This window comes from Myotis nattereri (genome assembly GCF_964212035.1).
Source record: "Myotis nattereri genome assembly, chromosome: 20".
NCBI classification, from domain to species: Eukaryota; Metazoa; Chordata; class Mammalia; order Chiroptera; family Vespertilionidae; genus Myotis; species Myotis nattereri.
In genome coordinates, this window is record NC_138096.1 from 1110477 (window position 1) to 1123187 (window position 12711).

Below are 12711 nucleotides of genomic sequence, written 5' to 3' on the forward strand. Positions count from 1 at the left end.
AGGCCAAAGACCTGCCTTTTTTTTTTCTTAAATATTTTATTGATGTCAGAGAGGAAGGGAGAGGGAGAGAGAGAGAGAGACATCCATAATGAGAGAGAATCATGGATCGGCCGCCTCCTGCACGCCCCACACTGGGGACCGAGTGCAACCCGGGCCTGTGCCCTTGACCAGAATCCAACCGTGACCTCCTGGTTCATAGGTCGACGCTCAACCCCTGAGCCGCACTAATTAGGGCCAACAACATATTTTTTATTGCCCTGGCCGGTGTGGCTCAGTGGATAGAGCGCTGGCCTGGGGACTGAAGGGTCCCGGGTTCGATTCTGGTCAAGGGCACGTGCCCGGGTTACAGGCTCGATCCCCTCTAGGGGGCGTGCAGGAGGCAGCCGATCCGTGATGCTCTCTCATCATTGCTGTTTCTCTCTCTCTCTCCCTCTCCCTTCCTCTCTGAAATCAAGAAAAATATATTAAGAACATATCGCCCCTAAAAAGTTCATCGAGGGCAGATACCTGTGTGTTCACGACGAAGCATCTGAGCCCGCAGTCCGTCCGCCGCTGTGTCCAGCGGACAGCGCGAGGCCCCTCTGCTCGTCGGGCCGTTTGATTGGCCGCCGGGCGCGTGGCATTGCTCTCAGATGCCTCTGGGGTGATCGGCTGGGATTTTGAAAAATAGGGGGGCCGTGCGGATGTGACGACAAAATCAGCAGAACGGGTGCGTCAGCGCCCGCCCAGGGTCAAGCCCGTGCCCACGGTCGAGGGGCCTTGCCGCCCTCCCACCGCCCGTCCGTCCGTCCGTCTGTCCACAGGCGCGCGGCTGCTTTCCTGTTTATGCCTCTGCAGAGCCCCGCTTCCTGCGAGCCCAGGTTTTCCGCACGCCCCGGGGGTGCCTTCCTTATCGCTCCGTAAGCCGCTGGAATTCCGCTAATTCCTGTTGCACTCGGCGCGGGCGGAACCCTGTCATTAGCCGGGAAGATAATGGCAACATCGTATCCCTGTCACCAGGGTGCTCGGCAGGTGACCTTTGCCAAGCAAACCTGGTCCAGGCGGCTGGGGACCGGGGCCAACGCTTCGGCGACCCCTTGCGGCCTGGGGTGGGGGGGTAACTGCGCCTCGCAGCCCTGAGCACCTGTCCAGGCCCCTCATTGGCAGACACCCCTGGAAGCGTCCCCCAGACGCCGAATGCCCGGCAGTTCTGCTTGCATCACCCTCGGGGTGTCCGAGTCTCGCTGCCCTTTGCCACCCGGACCCTCCATCCTCCACCCCTTCTCCCCGGCCGGCCTGGCTCGGTGGTTGTGCGTGGACCTAGGAACCAGGAGGTCAGGGTTCGATTCCCGGTCAGGGCACAGGCCTGGGTTGTGGGCTCGATCCCCAGTGTGGGGTGTGCAGGAGGCAGCCGATGCATGGCTCTCTCTCATCATGGATGTTTCTCTCTCTCCCTCGCCCTTCGTCTTTCTCTAAAAATCAATAAAAAATATATTTAATAAAATAAGAGAATTCTGAGCCAAGGAAATACAGATCTGCAAGCTGGGCTTCGGTTCGCTGGGTGGGGGAGGCATTTATTTCCAGGCCCCTGGTGTCCTGTTAAATACAACACCGTCCCTTCAGAGGCCGGTCTCCCTGGGGCCCCCTGTCTGTGGGAGATGGCGTGGCGTCGAGCTTTTTAAAGCGATTCCGAGTCAGCCCTGGCCGGTTTGGCTCAGAGGATAGAGCATCGGCCTGGGGCCTGACAGGCCCCGAGTTGGATTCCGGTCAAATTCAATTTTAGATGGAGAGCCCGCGTGTGGACTATGCCGTGGGGAATTCCTCACTGGAGGTGTCTGCTTCATCCCCCAAACTCGGCTGACCTGCTTTCTTTCTTGCTTTTTTTTTTAAAAAAAGAATAGATATATTTTTATTGATCTCAGAGAGGGAGAGAGAGAGAGAGAGGACCATCCATGATGAGAAAGAATCATGGATCAGCTGCCTCCTGCACACCCCCTAGTGGGGATCGAGCCCGCAACCCGGTCCTGTGCCCTGACCGGGACTCGAACCCGGGACCTCCTGGTTCCTAGTTCGATGTTCACCCACTGAGCCCCGCCGGCCGGACTTACACATTCTTATGGTACCAAGGTGTCCCCGTTACCGACAGCCCCGAATTTATATTCAGAATACCGCACGCTATTGCCTGCCTAGGCTCCCCTCACCCCCCTCCCCCTTTTTTTTTAAAATTTCCTTAGAAAAAAATGTTCCGGAATTGCCTCAGTTCCGTGTTTACGGCGAGTGGATGAGAGCGCAGTGAGCATTCGGCATGTGGGCAGGCTCCGTGCAATCAGCGTGTTTATAAACACCGCGTGTGAAGCCGGGCCGGGCCGGGCTCCGTGACGCCCCGTGCACACACTGTCTCCCTCACCCGGGAGCGTCCGGGAAGGCCTCTCTCTCCCCGTGGGAACCAGGCTGCAGCCCGGGAAGACTGACGCTCCCTGCGGACGTCCGGCCGACAGACAGCGCCCCCAGCACGGCCTCCCGCCCGGGGGAGCGTCACGCTAACGGGGTTTGACGTCCCCGCTGCCTGCCAAGACGGTGTTGGCTCTCGTCCCGAGAAGATCGTCGCTTCTAATAATTTCTGCCTGGACGCGGGAGGACGAGCTTCGCCGATGACCGCCCTTTATCTTCTTTCGATGGCTCGTCCTAACGATGGTTATCAGAGTTATTTGGTTCACCACTCACAGTTTTGACAGACTTAAAAAAATATGTATATTTTTTATTGGTTTCAGAGAGGACTGGAGAGCGAGAGCGAGAGAAACATCCATGATGAGAGAGGATCACGGATCGGCTGCCTCCTGCACGCCCCACACTGGGGATCGAGCCTGCAACCTGGGCCTGTGCCCTTGACCGGGAATCGAACCCTGACCTCCTGGTTCATAGGTGGACGCTCTCAAGAACGGTCAGTTCCCCTAATCCCGTGGTCATTAAACTGCGGCTCGCGAGCCACATGCGGCTCTTTGGCCCCTTGAGTGTGGCTCTGCCACAAAATACCACGTGCGGGCGCGCACGTACAGTGCCATTGAAACTTCGTGGCCCATGCGCAGAAGTCGGTATTTCGTGGAAGAGCCGCACTCAAGGGGCCAAAGAGCCGCATGTGGCTCGCGAGCTGCAGTTTGCCGAGCTGCAGTTTGCCGACCACTGATTCTATCTGTTAGGGCCTAATCTATCTGATACTGTTCTCCCTCTGGACGGCCCTGAGTGTAATAGAGTTGCTCAGTCCTCAAATGTTTATTTAGACCTACTATGTGCCACTCACTGGGCGGGGGGAGGGGGAGTCGGGGGCAGTGGAGTATGTCCCAGGCCAGGGAGCAGGCATTCACATTATATTGTGAAAAGCAAGGGATGCTTTTAAAAAAATGTTTTTATTGATTTTTTTTTAGAGAGGAAGGGAGAGATCAGGGTTCGATTCCCAGTCGGGGCAAATGCCCAGGTTGCGGGCTCGATCCCCAGTGTGGGGCGTGCAGGAGGCAGCTGATCCATGATTCCCTCTCATCATGGATGTTTCTCTCTCTCCCTCTCCCTTCCTCTCTGAAATCAATAAACACATATTCTTGAAAAACAAAAAACCAAAATACAACCACAAACCCAGCTGTTCCATCCCCAGCACCTGTCACTTATACGATATTGGATATTGATTTTTTTTAATGGTGGCTCCGCCGTCCACTTTCACCCTCTTTCTTAACTTCAGATGTTTCAGGCCCGTTTTCCTGCCGTCGCGTTGCAGGGGGCCCCTGTCCTCGCCTTCCTTTTCCCTTCTGATCCCAAAGCGCCGGCTCTTTAAAGACGTTCCCGACCCCGTGTGCTACGGATGTACGCTTTCTTGCTCGACGGCGCACACGCGGCCGAAGCAACCCGGCTGGCAGCAATGCAACAGGATGGAGCGTCGCCCGCAAACTCACGGGATCTCTGACAGCGTGTTCCCCCCCGGGCGTGGCTAGACGTGTCCGCGTTAAATCCACGGGAGTTCCGTTGGCCTTGGGACTTTCTCAGTGGCTACGAGAACTTGCTGCAGGACATCGCCACACGCCTGGTTGGTGAAACTGAGGATCTAGTTAGAGCAGCGGTTCTCGACCTGTGGGCGGCGACCCCTTTGGGGGCCGAACGACCCTTTCACAGGGGTCGCCTGAGACCATCGGAAAACACATCTATCATTACATACTGTTTTTGTAATTCATCACTATGCTTTAATGATGTTCAATGTGTAACCATGAAAATACATCCCGCCTATCAGATATTTCCATGACGATTCGTAACAGTAGCAACATGACAATGATGAAGCAGCCACGAAAATAATTCTGTGGTTGGGGGTCCCCACCACATGAGGAACCGTATTGAAAGGGCCAGAAGGTTGAGAACCGCTGAGTGAGATGGAAGGCTTTCCAGGAGGCAGCAGAGAACAGGGGGCTGGGGTGTGGGGGTGGGGGTCGTGGGGGGAGGAACGAGGCAGGCCGAAACATTGCCAGGGCACAGCGCTGTAATTTAGGGCGCCGGTAAATTCCTAGGAAGTCGGGCAACCGCTAGTTAATGGACAGGGACTAATTATAGCCCCAGCGAGGTGAGCCCCATCCTGCGGATATGCCATGTAATTCCCCCGAGAGAAGCAGTAACATGTCGTTACCACCGTCCCGTATTCGCCTAGAGACCCCGGCTCTCGGAGGCCTTTCTCACACAGGGGGCGAGCGGAGAGCCGGCCTAGAGCCAGCTGAGCTTTCCACGTTGCGCTGGTCTCAGGCGGCTTTCATTCATTTATTTATTTTTCTGTACGTGGAGCCTCATGGCTGAAAACTCCGAGCCCCGATTCTCTCCTCGGTGACGTTTCTGCATTTTATAACGGCCGCCTTCATTTACTGATGACAGTAAGAATTACAAAATCCAACGATTACCGAACCCTTATTTTTTAGAATATACTTTTTATTCATTTCAGAGAGGAAGGGAGAGCGAGAGCGAGAGAAGCATCCATGATGAGAGAGGATCATGGATCGGCTGCCTCCTGCACGCCCCACACTATGGGATCGAGCCCGAAACCTGGGCCTGTGCCCTGACCGGGAATCGAACCCTGACCTCCTGGTTTATAGGTTGACACTATAACCACTGAGCCATACCAGTTGGGGCAGATTTTACTTATTTGTTAGTAATTTTAAAATATGTTCAAGGCTGTAAGTCAAACATTTTTATTGTTTTCAAAGAGGAAAGGGGAGGGAGGGAGAGAGAGAGAGAGAGAGAGAGAGAGAGAGAGAGAGAGAGAAACGTCAATGATGAGAGAGAATCTCTGATCGGCCGCCTCCCGCTCGCCCCACACTGGGGATCGAGCCGACAACCCGGGCCTGTGCCCCGACCGGGGATCGAACCCTGACCTCCTGGTTCGTAAGTCAACGCTCAACCACAGAGCCACGCCGGCCGATGGGGCCACAAGTCCGCCTTTTAAACCGAGGTGTCCTGGGCGTGTAACATTGTATCAGCCTCAGGGACACAACGTAGCAATTCGATGCAGGAGCACGTACCCGGTGACATCCCCTCCCCAAACAGGCTGGTCTCCGTGCACCCGCACTGATGCGCCTCTGAAATTCAGAGACAACATACAAAACCGCCGGGAGGTCACACAGCACAGGGAGGAAAGGAAGGGAAAGCAGCTCTAGGCTCAGCGTCTGAGCCTTTTACTCTGGGGTGGGGGGCGTGGGGGGTGGGGGGTTCTTGTATCCAAACAACGATTTTCTAATTTCAAATTCCCTCCAGGATGGAACCCAGGGTTCAGAGAGGAGAGTTGCCTTCGGTTTCTGGTTTGCTTTTTTTTTTTTTTTTTTTTTTTTTTAAATCTATTTTCATGGCTTTCAGAGAGGAAGGGGGAGGGAGAGAGAGGAACATCAGCGATGAGAGAGAATGCGGGGGGGGGGGGGTCCCTGGCTCGGGCCTCAGCCCCAGGTAGAGGGGGCGGGTGCTTTGTTTGCAGCCACTGAGCCTGCGCTTTTATAAACAGCTTATCTTGGTCACAAAGGCGCTGCAGCGTCCGGAAGGAAGGTGGGGGGGGGGGGCGCTGGGGAGTGTGGCAGCCCCACCACGCTTTCTTCCGCCCGGGGCAGGAGTGTTTGGCCTCAGACAAGGGTCACGTGACTCCGTGGCCCCCCCCCCCCCCCCATGCCCAGGGTTCGGGAGGACGGAGCCGGTGCGGTTGGACAGGGAACCGGGGAAGGAGCGAGTCCCGTGTGCCTGAACCGAAAACGCGACCTCCTGGCCGGATGGGAGGCGATCTTTGTGCGGCTCTTGGTGAGCATCTGAGTCAGCAGAGACGGGGCGGGCGGGCGGCGAGCCCGGGGACCCGTCCACGTAAAGAAACAACCGCCATCCAAACCTGTGAAGAGTTTCTGTGGGTTGATTTGAGCCGAACCGTCATCGCCAGGGTAGTGCTCCGGAGAACGGTGGTTGTTCACCTCGTTTTATACTTTACGACCAGAGGAGGGGAGCCCCGGCCAGGGTGGCCCAGTGGATGGAGCACCGGGCTGCGGACTAAAGGGTCCCGGGTTCGATTCCCGTCAAGGGCACGTACCCGGGTTGCAGGCTCCGGCCCTGGTCGCGGGGGGCTGGGGAGGGGCACACGGTGTCTCTCTCCCTCTCCCTCTCCCTGCCACTCTCTCTAAAAACCAGTGGAAACAATATAACCTTGGATGAGGGTTAAAGAAAAAAAAAGACGAAAGGGGAGACGTCAGGGGGTCCCAGGAAATGCACTGGTGATAGAGGAGGGAGGCGGGAGGAAGCACAGCGGGAAACTCTGGGATTGGATGAAAAGTCAGGTGACGGACACCTGCTTCTGCTCAGGCGGGCGCGGGACAGTTAACCGTCAGGCACTGTGGTCTCTGCCCTGGTCCCGCAGCTGCGCCCTGAGGGTCCGGGAAAAGGGAAGTTCCCCGTGACCCTGACATTTTGCAGGCGCGTTATCTGAGATGCCAACAGGCCGCGGGCTCAGTGAGGGTCGAAGTTGGTCTTTGTCGGGGAAGGTACCGGCCCCGGACGGGACGAGCCCCCGGACCCCGCTCCTTAACGAGGGGTTTTCTTCATTCCAGGCCGTGCGGTGGGGTCACGTTGGGCCTCTGAGCTCGTGAGGCCTCCGCGCAGGCCTCCCCCGCCCCCCAGGCGGCCAGTGAGTGCGTGGCCCCTTCCCGTCCACGGGGCCCACCGGCCGGCAGCCTCGCTCGACGGGCGGCCTGTCCTCTGAGAACAGGCGGCCGCTTTGCGTGGACTTGCTGGCCCGTCCTGCCGCTGCTGCCTCACGGGCACGTTCTGTGCGTTTAGAAAGGGCTGCTCTGCCCGGAGCGCGCCTTTCCTTACCGACGAGGCTGCGGCGGCTCTCGGGGCGCTCGGGGCTCTCAGGGCGCTCGGGGCTCTCGGGGCTCTCAGGGCTCTTGGGGCTCTCGGGGTGCTCAGGGCTCTCGGGGCTCTCAGGGCTCTTGGGGCTCTCGGGGTGCTCGGGGCTCTCAGGGCTCTTGGGGCTCTCGGGGCTCTCAGGGCTCTTGGGGCTCTCGGGGTGCTCGGGGCTCTCGGGGTGCTCGGGGCTCTCGGGGCTCTCGGGGCGCTCGGGGCTCTCGGGGCTCTAGGGGCTCTCGGGGCTCTTGGGGCACTCGGGGCTCTCAGGGTCTCGGGGCTCTCAGGGCTCTCGGGGCTCTCGGGGCGCTCGGGGCTCTCGGGGCGCTCGGGGGTCTCGGGGCTCTCGGGGCTCTCAGGGCTCTTGGGGCTCTCGGGGTGCTCGGGGCTCTTGGGGCTCTCGGGGTGCTCGGGGCTCTCGGGGCTCTCGGGGCGCTCGGGGCTCTCGGGGCTCTCGGGGCTCTCGGGGCTCTTGGGGCGCTCGGGGCTCTCAGGGTCTCGGGGCTCTCAGGGCTCTCGGGGCTCTCGGGGCTCTCGGGGCTCTCGGGGCGCTCGGGGGTCTCGGGGCGCTCTGACGGGCTGCGGGGAAGGCGGCGGGAGTCCTGCTCGGGTGGGTGCGTGCGAGCGGCTGTTTTGTTTGAAGTCCGTCGCGGGCGTGTGTTCAGAAGGACCAGACTCCGCAGGAAACGGCGCGATGGCGGCTGCTTCCTCGTGAGGAATCTGATAAAGCCGCCCGTTTCCAATTTTCTTGGACGAGTCCGGGCGAAAAGGCCTTCACACACGCGGCGTCTCAGAGGCTTCTCTGCGGTCACAACCAGGCCAACAGGAACCGCCCAGAGAGGCAGGTGTCGCTTCGCGTCCAACGTGTCTTCGGGTCGCTAGCCGCCTGCAGGAGTGATTCCGCGCCAGCTCGACCTGAGACTCTAGAGAGAGCCGGCCGGCGGGGCTCAGGGGCTGAGCGGCGACCGCTGAACCAGGAGGTCAGGGTTCGGTTCCCGGTCGGGGCACAGGCCCGGGTTGTGGGCTCCATCCCCAGGGCGGGGCGTGCAGGAGGCAGCCGGTCCATGATTCTCTCTCATCATTGATGTTTCTCTCCCTCTCTCTGCCTTCCTCTCTGACATCAATTACAAAGCACACACACACAGAGACACACACGCACACACACACGCACACACAGACACACAGACACACACAGGCACACACAGGCACACAGACACACAGGCACACACACACTGTGTACACACACAGACACAGACACACACAGACACACAGACACACACACAGACACACAGACACACACACAGACACACAGACACACACACACTGTGTACACACACAGACACAGACACACACAGACACACAGAGACACACACAGACACACACAGACACACACAGAGACACACACGCACACACACACACACAGACAGACACACAGACAGACAGACACACACACACACACACTGTGTACACACACAGACACAGACACACACAGACACACAGACACACACACAGACACACAGACACACACACAGACACACAGACACACACACACTGTGTACACACACAGACACAGACACACACAGACACACAGAGACACACACAGACACACACAGACACACACAGAGACACACACGCACACACACACACACAGACAGACACACAGACAGACAGACACACACACACACACACACACACACACACGGCTGGATCCAATGGGTTGAGGTGGTCAGAAGGTCAGGGTCTTTTTATACGAAGGCCTGGTTGGGGGTCAGCTCCTTGGATGTAGTGCCGTGGTCCCTGTGTGTGTGCGTGTGCGTGCGTGTGTGTGCACGTGTGTGCGTGTGTATGCGTGTGTGCGTGCGTGTGTGGTGTGTGTAGTGTGCGCGTGTGTGTGTGCGCAGCCCATTCCCAAGTGTGGGGACCCTCATTAGATGGGATTCTCCATGAGGGTCTGGACTAGAGGTTATTGATACAGTTATTGCTGCCACTGGTATAGTCATACCTCCCTCTCTCTCTCTGCTTTTTTTTTTTTTTTTTTTGCGGATTCTCCTTGTGCTTCAAATAGCAGAGAGTTGAGAGTTGGATTTAAATCCCTCTGATGTATTGGGGGAACCTTCATCTTGTGCACACGCATGTACACACATGCACAAATGTGCACACACGCACATACTCACTTACAAATGCACACACGCACACGCACAAATGCACACACGCGCGCGCACACACGCACACGCACATGGGCGCACACTCATGTGGCCGCAGGGCAGGGCTGCAGGCGGCCCAGGCGTCAGGCACCTGAAGCCGACGCACCCGCCCGTCTCCTGAAGGCCTTTCTGCCCGGATCGGCCGGGCCCCGCGGGACGTTGTCAGGAGAGCGCCGGAAGCAGCGCTGGCAGAACAGCGGCCTCGCTCTGCCCCGGGCACCTCGCAGGATCCCGCGTTCAGCACGAGGCCGCGTCCCCTGCGGCTCGGGGTTCGGGTGAGTTACCTGAGGACGCACCTCGGGGCGGGGCGCCGGGGCCGCCATGGGAAGGCCCCCCCGCCCCCCATGGAACCGCCTGGCTGCCCCGGGGACCTGCGCCCCGCCTTCCCCGCGCACACACGCTCACTGTGGAGACTCCCCGCACCGCACGGGCCCAGGTGCGTCTCACAAACACAGGGCTGATCTTGATCGTTGTGGCTGTGGCGACGGTTGGGGGCCATCCGTCACGGGAGCCCTGGCACCCCGACGACGGATGGGGGTCGTCGATCATCCCCGGGCCGCAGCCCCGGTGATATATGGACGTCCCCCGTCGGCCCGGCGCCGGCGGCCTCCTGATGGATTCCCCCAGCACTGCCGATCGGTGGGACCCACACACAGGGACCTGTGTGTCCGGGACGGGCAGCGGCCGCGGTCTCGGCCCCCAAACACAGCTGAGCTCCTCAGAGCTGGTCACCCACAGACGCAGTGCTGGGCGCAGGGTGGTTTCAACAGCTGCGCACGCTGGCCGGTGGAATCGCAGGCGACAGGCGTCGCCCATGTCCGTGCCCGTGGCCACATGTGCCCGCGGGGGTCCCCCAGCACCAGGCCGTGCCCGCCACTGCAGGGACCCCCTTGGGAGAGGGAGAAAAGGAAAAGTGTTTGGCCGCCCCCGAGTTCAGGGCTAACGCGGGAACGGATGGCACCCATGGTGGCCGGCCCCTTCCCTGGGCTGCGTGTTGGGGCCGCCGTGGTCACCCAGATTGGGAACCATCTCTGTTCTCGCGGAGCGAGACGTGTAAGTTATCCCCTAAAGGAAGGGCCAGAAGCGGGGGGTTGGAGGCTGACGGAGGGGGCTCTGCCGGCAGGACCAGCCCACGCAGGGCTATGGGCTCTGCCCACCTCGGCCGCCGAGCCAGGCACAGGGGTGGCCTTTCTGTTGTTGTTGCTGCTCATCCTCACGCGAGGATATTTTTCTGTTGATTTTCAGAGAGAGTAGAAGGGCCCGAGCCAGTTTTGCTCAGTGGTTAGAGCGCCAGCTCGTAGACTGAAGGGTCCCGGGTTCGATTCCGGTCAAGGGCACGTGCCTTGGTTGCAGGCTGGATCCCTGGCCCTGGTCTGGGCGGGGGCGGTGCAGGAGGGAACCAACCGACGTGTCTCTCTCTCTCTGTTTAGAAAATCGACGGAGAAAATATCAACTGGTGAGGATTAGAGCGAGTGGAAGGGAGGAGGAGAGACAGAGAGAAACATCGATGTGAGGGAGACACATCGATCGGGCGCCTCCCACACGGGCCCCGCCGGGGACGGAGCCTGCACCCCAGGTACGTGCCCGTGGCTGGAGTCGAACCCGGGACCCTTCAGTCCTGGGCTGAGCTCTCTCTCCACGGCCCAGCAGTGTTTTCCTTCCGGGTTCCCGTGTCCCTCGCCTGGCACCTGCCTCCGAGGTGATTGAGACCAGAAGGTCAGACTGTGACGCACACAGCCTGGGCCCCGAGTCCCCGGGGGTCCTGGTCCTGACAGGCAGACGCGTCGGGGGCCGCTCCCAGAGCTGCCGCGGGTCACGGCCGGCCTGTCCCTCTGCGGGTGACGTGACAGGCGTGCTCGCGCTGACGGGTGCCTCCCAGCCGCTGCCGCTGACCCTGCCCCCCCGCCCCAGGGCCTCACTGGCTGGGGCTGTCCCTCTCTTTGGCAGGCCTGGCCCCGGGTCTGTGGGGGGTGTGGCCAGGGACCCTGGCGTCTCCGCCCCTGGAATCTCCCCAGATCCGCGAGGGGTTGGAGGAGCGGGGCAGGCGGTGAGAGAGGGAGGGGGCCGCCCGTCCCGGCCACCAAGCCGGCCACGTCGTGTGAGCCTGTCGGGAGAGACGTGTGGGCATCTTCCCGCGGCCAGCGGTGTTTCCTTCCGCCAGCGTCTGGAAGGAATGGTTTCCTCTTCACCCCCTCCCCGCGAGTCCGGAGCCCCCAGAGGGACCAAAATGGCAGAGTTCTGGACGGCGTCTCTCTAGACCAGCGGTTCTCAACCTTCTGGCCCTTTAAATACAGCTCCTCACGCTGTGACCCAACCATAACATTATTTCCGTTGCTACTTCATCACTGTCATGCTGCTACTGTGATGAATCGTCATGGAAATCTCTGATAGGCAGGATGGTCTCAGGCGACCCCTGTGAAAGGGTCGTTCGACCGCCAAAGGGGTCGCGACCCACAGGTTGAGAACTGCCGCTCTATACAGATGCTTTCCAACCTACGATGGTTCAATTTAGGATTTTTTTTTTTGGACTCTATGAGCATCTGTATACAAATATCTATGCATCTATGTATCTACCTATGTATCCATCTATGTACCCACCTATGTATCGACCTATTTATCCATCTATGTCTCTATCTATGTATCCATCTATGTATCTATCTATGTATCTACCTATTTATCCATCTATGTATCCATCTATGTATGTATCCATCTATGTATCCATCTATGTATGTATCCATCTATGTATCATCTATGTATGTATCCATCTATGTACCCATCTATGTATCCATCTATGTATCTATCTATGTATCCATCTATGTATCTATCTATATATCCATCACCTTTCTTTTTTATAAAATATGTTTTTATTAATTTCAGAGAGGAAGGTAGAGAGAAAGAGAAACATCAATGATGAGAATCATGGACCGGCTGCCTCCTGCACACCCCCCACTGGGGGTCGAGCCCGCAACCCGGGCCTGTGCCCTGAATGGGCGTCGAACGTGACCTCCTGGTTCATGGGTCAATGCTCAACCACTGAGCCACACCAGCCAGGGCTCACCTTTTCTTTTTTTAATTTATTTTTTCACAAGTTCTACCGTATTATGCATATGGCTCTGGGCGCTGAGGAATAAGA

General features: G+C 58.6%; 1 long non-coding RNA gene across 3 annotated transcripts in view; it reads left to right on the forward strand.

Moving 5' to 3' along the window:
• The window catches only part of LOC308535627, a 51737-nt gene that overhangs the window by 38149 nt on the left and 877 nt on the right, over positions 1 to 12711 (forward strand). For 2 of the 3 annotated variants that reach the window (XR_013997284.1, XR_013997285.1), the window contains exon 3: positions 11009 to 11154. This is a non-coding gene — a long non-coding RNA (uncharacterized lncRNA). Of the gene's footprint in view, positions 1 to 8610; positions 9854 to 11008; positions 11155 to 12711 lie in introns of those variants that run through there. The other variant, XR_013997286.1, reaches the window with a different exon arrangement.